Raw genomic sequence first — 6,775 nt, 5'->3', positions numbered from 1 at the left:
TATTACTATTACATGAAGGACATATCTATTTGGCGTAAGCGTAACATGAAAGAATAACCATACGTATCCGTCCTTGGAGAAACGATGCCGGCTCCAACTGGAGAAGAAAGAAGAAAATGCCATGCAGCGCGGGACAGTTACTTCGCTTGCCTATCTTTGAACGGTAACAGTGAAGAAGCATGTAGCAAAGAGAAGGAACTTTACAATAGCCTTTGCCCTGCTGCTTGGGTAGGAACATATTTTGTGATTTGTATAGACTGTAGACTTGCCACAAGTCATGAGCCTGAGAAAACAGCCGACCTTTGGCGACCCTACCACTGATTACATTTGGCGGGGAAACCAGTGGTAGCCTCGCCAAATGTTGGCTGTTTTCTCAGGCCAGCCACAAGTCGACCCCACGAGTTTCTAAGCGAGCGGAGCGAGCTTTACAAATTTAGGCCGCGAAGCGGCTGAGCGAGCGAGGAAGCCACCCGAGGAATCGGACGAAGGACTTTTTTGAAAGTCCTATTAGACTGGTGCATCAGTCCTGGTGTGTTCAATCGATAAAATCGATAATCGATAGCGTTCGGTAAAAATCAACTGATTGTTATCGCAAACTATCGATAAAATCGATAAAAGGATCTGATGTGAGTTATCGATAATCATCGATTCTTCAATCATTGTTAACGATTTTATCGAAAAATATTGGTTTTATCAGTAAGTTAATCACGTGTAGCATCGAAATAGATTCTATACGAATACGTTTTATTGATATTTTTTTTAGTATGTGTATTTTTGTAAATTTTATTCTTTGTAAATATTTTTTTGTATGTGTAATATCATAGGTGACGAATTACTCCTTAATTTTGGCGCGAAATTTCAGCATTAATTTGTAATTTCACATGTGAAATTACAAAATTGCCATGGCAACCTTCCGTACGTCTCAGTGTCAAGATGGCGACGAAGTTTTAAACTGCCGTGAATGAAGATGGCAGGGCACAAAAAGACGCTTTAGAAAACCTGAACTCACAAGAGAACATCAGTGGAAGGATTCTAACAGGTATTTTGCCGAAATAGTCTGAACCGAAAAATTCTGAACTTTATAAGCCAAATTTAAGGTCTATACATTTGAGAGAGTGGAGTTCTCGATAGATACGATCCAGGATAAACGTGTCAAAAATCCAAGATTGCTAACGTTACTCTTCACCCATGATGTTAATAGGTAATCGAATAGTATACTCGTGAAATTAGGGAATAATTCCACTTGCGTAATTTCACTCGTCACCATTTGATTACACATACTAATCAAATGGTGACAAGTGAAATTAGGGAATAATTTCACGCGCGTTTGCACAAAACGCAAGTGAAATTATTCCCTAATTTCACGAGTATACCATTTGATTACCTATTAATTTCATGGGTGACAAATTACGTTAGCAATCTTGGATTTTTGACATGTTTATCCTGGATCGTATTGATCGAGAACTCTACTCTGTCAAAAGTTTAGACCTTAAATTTGGCTTATAAAGTTCAGAATTTTTCAGACTTTTTTGGCAAAATACCTGTTAGGATCCTTCTTGATGTTCTCTTGTGTGTTCAGGTTTTCTAAAGCGTCTTTTTGTTCCCTGACATCTTCATTCACGGCGTTTTAAAAACTTCGCCGCCATCTTGACACTGAGTCGTACGGAAGGGTTGCCATGTCAATTTTGTAATTTCACATGTGAAATTACAAATTAACGCTGAAATTTCGCGCCAAAATTAAGGAGTAATTCGTCACCTATGATATTATAATATTAATTAGTTAGAGCTGATAGTATTTTAATTTAGTGTCCCCTATTAGTAGGCCTGGCCAGCTAGAAGACTTGACACTGAAATAAAGTTTATCATCATCATCATCTATAACAATCAACGATTGATAAATCTGATAAAAACAATAAAATCAAGAAACTTAGCACTTGGTAGCATGTGAGTATCAATTTTTATTGATTGGTTTTTATCAATTGAACACACCAGGATCAGTGAAATCCAGCTGCACCCATGTCAAACCCCCAGGCTAATAACCCCCAGGCTTTACCCTTTTTTTGCCTTTTATGGCAAATTCCTGGAGACTGGACACAAGCTGCCAAATGCCACGTGGTGGGGATGAAAAAAGAGGGCAAATGCCCTGTCCTCAATCAAAACTACAGCAGTTTTCATTGATTGCAAAGTCGAATAGTGCCACTTTAAGCATTTTAATGAACAATTTTTTGTTTCAGTTCATGGCTGCCTTAGTAATTTAGCGCTATTTTGTGGCAATACCACTTCATGAATCTTCAGATTTCATTATAACTCTGTCTTGTGCTGTAAACGTACCTGTTCTGGAAAGTTTACTAAGATCTGTGAAAGGAAGTTCTTCAAATAATAGAGAGATCACAGTAGTATTAGAATCATCAACGCTAAATTTCCTTAAAATCCTCTATCAACAAATTTTTCATTCAATAGCCAAAAAGAAACATGTTGATTCACGTCAATAGTTCCTGATTTCGCTATGTAATTCTGGCTTGATAAGCAAGAAAGAAATGCATTAACAAAATCTAGAAAACGTGCCTTAAAAACTTCTTCAAGTTTCCCCTTTGCTTGACGGGACAGATGAGCCAGAAAAGTAAATTGAAATTGTCGTGAACAAATTGAAATTGCTGTGAGTAAAATTGAAATAATTATTGCTGTGAGTAAATTGAAATTGCTGTGGGTAAAATTGATATTGCCATAACACTTTTGGGCCACCGTAGTTTTAGCCTTAACATCAATAAATCATTCTGCATAGTTTTCTCTTCATGTAGTGCGCAGGAGTGCGTTATTCTCTAACACTGAGTAATAAAAAAATTGAGGCACACTTTCTCGAAGCAAATTTACTGTTTTTGTCATGAGGTCCATTGCTGTACAGCTCAGCAACAACATTTCCGATATCTGGTCATCTGTAGTACTTTTTAGAGGGGAAATTGTGATCATACAGGTTTTTGATGAGGATATTTCTTCTTTGGCCATAGCAAAGCAAGATCATGGTCTTGCCAAAACCTGTTGAGAAAATTTCCATGACTCCATGATTTCCATCTCTCCTTTGAAGAAGACTGTAAATGGCCATTTCCTGTTTAGGCTTCAATGCAATTGCCCCGTTTTCCTGTCAAATATTCAAGATCGACGACGCTCCGGTCAACGCTTCTTTGATATTTTGATTTTGTTTTGCGGCAATGATTTGTTCCGTCCCTCGAAACTCTCCCATGGGAGAGTACCAAAATATTTGATTGACGAGTGAACATTCTGAACCAACTAGACGATCCGTACGCTGGCATACGGATCGACTCAAAAAAGCCCCCTGTCCGTGCAGGCGGTTTTTCAAGTTGCTGCCACCCCAATCTCCTTGCAGTTTCTCTTCCCTCACCAGCCTTTATTACTTAGCGTGCCCAACCAAAACTGCCATGCTACGCAGGCTACACTGTAATAACATCCAATATCGCTTTGAAATACTGTTAGCAGTTAATTACTCAGTACAACAGAGGCAACAGACCAAATGAATGATTATATAAAACTCTTGAGAAAATAAGAGTGACAACAATGATGTGGCACAGTGGCTGTCTTAGAAGAAATTACATTCATACTGTCATGATGGAAAATGAATTACAATGTAGTAAAAAAATATTTTTCCTAAGGTCATAATCACAGAAAACAAACAACTGATTAGGAGGTAAAATTGCGAGTTTTTTTCCCACTGTGATCATCTCTCGATCAGGATTTCAGAGTATGAATGTTTGATTGTGTTAAATTGATCCATTTTTTGGTTAGTTCAATTATGTTCAATTGCTGAACAAAATCAAACTCAATCCATGAATTGAGTTCTGTTGAGTTCAATATTGAACGTTCATTCGATTTTGTTCAATTGACTACCCTAGGAATATTTGTACATGACAAATGTCATTGGGGCGGGGGATTGTTGTCAGATTATTGTCCTGTTGCTTATTTCAGGTGACCTACTTTGCCAAGAAAAGGGTTTATGATGAATACAAGAAGAAACTTAACACTGAAGGGTTTAAACCAAAAGATGAACAACCACCACAAAACAGCTAACAGTAGATGTGTTTACTTTTTATGGAATTTCTGATTTGGCTTTTCCTGATATGAAACCTCATCAACCAGTGTTTGATAGCTGCACCTCCTGCTGAATGTGCCACTGCCTACCACAAAGTTTGCGAACTATATCCATTATGGAGTCCATCACATAGCACACTACTGGATAGATAGTTTGAGTATTCAGCAAATGTGGCCATTCCTCAATTTACAAACTTCCATTAAGACACTGTGTATAACAATTATTTTTTTTATTCAAGGTACTAAATCACTAACGAAAAGCTTAGCTTATACCCTCTGAAATTATTTAGACCATGTCTACTGTTGTGATGTCCAGTTTGTTTGAGTGATCTTTCTTGGCTCCCAAATCATACTTCTCAAGCAAATATAGTGATTTTCCTTAACCTGTGAAATAAGTAGTAGAATACTACAAACTATTGTACACTAATTCCATTGTCTTCCTTTGTTTTCTTGTGGCTATTTTGCACTAGTTGCTAGTATCTGTTTCACAGGTCAAGTAAAATCACTCAAGTCATCTGCAGGTAGAGACTGTAAACAAGAATAGGAAATAACTTTGCATTGGTTTTCTTTTTCGATAACTCATAAAAAATTAAGATGCCAAACTAAGGGATGATTTAGCTACTTGGAATTTTATTTGCATGATAAATCAGTGCATTACACGAGAGACTACCTGTAATTGGCAGAGCTTACTGAGGTGGAGGCAAGGAGACACAACCTCATGAGAGGAGTCAAGCTATTTTTCAAAAAAGGAATAAAAAACTTTTTGCTGTGTTCTAGATTGAGGTTTTTCATAACCTCACACTCTTTGTGCGCGCTTGGCGTGTGTGTGTGTGTGATTTCTTTTAATCACAGGCCATGTAAACACAGAAACTTCATTCCAGGGTCTCATCCTTTTCTTAGATGGCCTGCTGAAAGAAGGCAACATCTCAAAGTCGATAGCCTGTGTGGCAGGTGCCAAAAAAAGGGGGCGTTAATCCCCTTTCCCTTTTTTCCTCTCTTCCCCTCCCCTTTCGACGTCTGCTGTGCGGGCTACAAAAATAGACGAAAAAGAAGGTCGCCATGTTTGGCTCATTCAGGGCCATTACGTTTAACAACCCACACCCCTGAAGAGGCTGAGGTAAAGTTAACGTATATCCCTTAGGGAAGATCAAAAGAACTGACACAGCCCCCCCCCCTCCCTCCCTCAGAAAGAGTAAACAGTGGGCGATCCAGGGGAGGGACCTGGACCCCCCCTTATTTTTAGACCAAACTAAGGCCCGAAAAAACTTTTTTGGAGACCGCCCCCCTTATCTAAGCATCTGGATGACAGGCCCCCCCTTATCTCGAGGTCTGGATCCGGCACTGGGAAATACATAGAGGTGGTGACTTACGCCACTTGCACATCTCCCAAGTTCCACCTTATTTGCCCCCCAAAATTTTACATAACCTTTGTTTTTCATTTCTCCTGAGTATTTCAGCCAACCCAAGAGAAATAATTTATTAAAAACAATGCTTTTGCAAAATTTTGGGGGGGGCAAATAAGGAGCATTATGGGAGATGTGCACGTGGCGTGTATCACAAAGCTCAGTTAAGATCATTTGGCATTGTTAAACAATTTTTTGTTTGACATTGTCCGATTGCAGGCTGTTAACTTCATCCCTGCTTTACTACTCACAGGCAATTAAAAAACGGGTCTGTAAAGGATACCTGGAATATGTCATTAAGTTTAGAATCTCCCTATTGTTCTTCTAAACATCCGGGTCTGACACACGAAACTTGTTCTCCACCTGGCTCACCTGAGATGGGCTGTGGAATGACACTTAAACATGAATTTTAAAAACCTCCAAAAAGTGCAAAAGGAGACCTCAGGTGCCCTCAAGATTTTACCAATACTTTGCCATGGAAAGAAAATAGTAAATGATGAGAAAAACAGTTATTCAAAGCCTTTTTTAATTAGCCTTCGCGTGCAGTTTTCACGTTTTCTAACACTCCACTGACAATGACCATCAGGCTTACCATTACCCCAGCCACACACTATTAGTCCAATCAAATTGTGGTTTAACGTAAAACTAATTGCAACAGAATTTTTTCAACACCATTTAATTTTTGGATGGCTACCTAACAACATACTAAAAATCCGTTCGGTGAAACGTGACAAAAATAGGCAATAAAGATTTTCAACTTTCACCACAGGACACCCAGTTTAAGGAAAATCACAAATTCAGACAAAACATCTGATAATTGAGGTTTATTTTCTTAAAAATCATAGATACAATATCGCTGATGTATTTTGGGCAGTGTTGTTTTAAACGACTCCGAATAAATGTGTAAGAAACACCTGGATTTTGTTTCGTCTTGATGGCTTTGCACAGGTTACCCAGCCACGCGTCTGTCTTCACATTCACCGTTTTCCAAGCTTGAATTTTTGCTATGACGGTATTTCAACAGGAAATTAGTAGACAGTCTGTGTTAATATGGTTCAAAATATGAATTATTTTTATTTCCATTTTGTTATCAGTTATTTTCGCTCAATAGCAGAACTGCAGTTAGCCTGCGAGCAAGCTCTCCTATTTGGGCGAGTGAAACGAGTCTCGCGAGCTTGCTTCGCTTGCCCAAATAGGAGAGCTTGCTCACAGGCTAAACCGCACTATGTATTGTAGCAGTTTTAATGACTGTTATTTTACTGATATCACAT

The 6,775-nt window shown here is 38.6% G+C and overlaps 1 protein-coding gene across 1 annotated transcript in view; it reads left to right on the top strand.

The window, feature by feature from the left end:
• Positions 1-87: 87 nt before the first annotated feature.
• The window catches only part of LOC140943190 (cyclic GMP-AMP synthase-like receptor), a 9,392-nt gene continuing 2,704 nt past the window's right edge, over positions 88-6,775 (top strand). The window contains exon 1 of the mRNA XM_073392259.1: positions 88-228. The gene's annotated coding sequence lies outside the window, so the exon portion shown is untranslated. The remainder of the gene's footprint in view (positions 229-6,775) is intronic.

Source organism: Porites lutea, chromosome 7, assembly GCF_958299795.1.
Source record: "Porites lutea chromosome 7, jaPorLute2.1, whole genome shotgun sequence".
In the NCBI taxonomy this organism is placed as follows: domain Eukaryota; kingdom Metazoa; phylum Cnidaria; class Anthozoa; order Scleractinia; family Poritidae; genus Porites; species Porites lutea.
The sequence above is the reverse complement of the archived record's forward strand: the minus strand, read 5'-3'. Positions and strand labels throughout refer to the sequence as shown.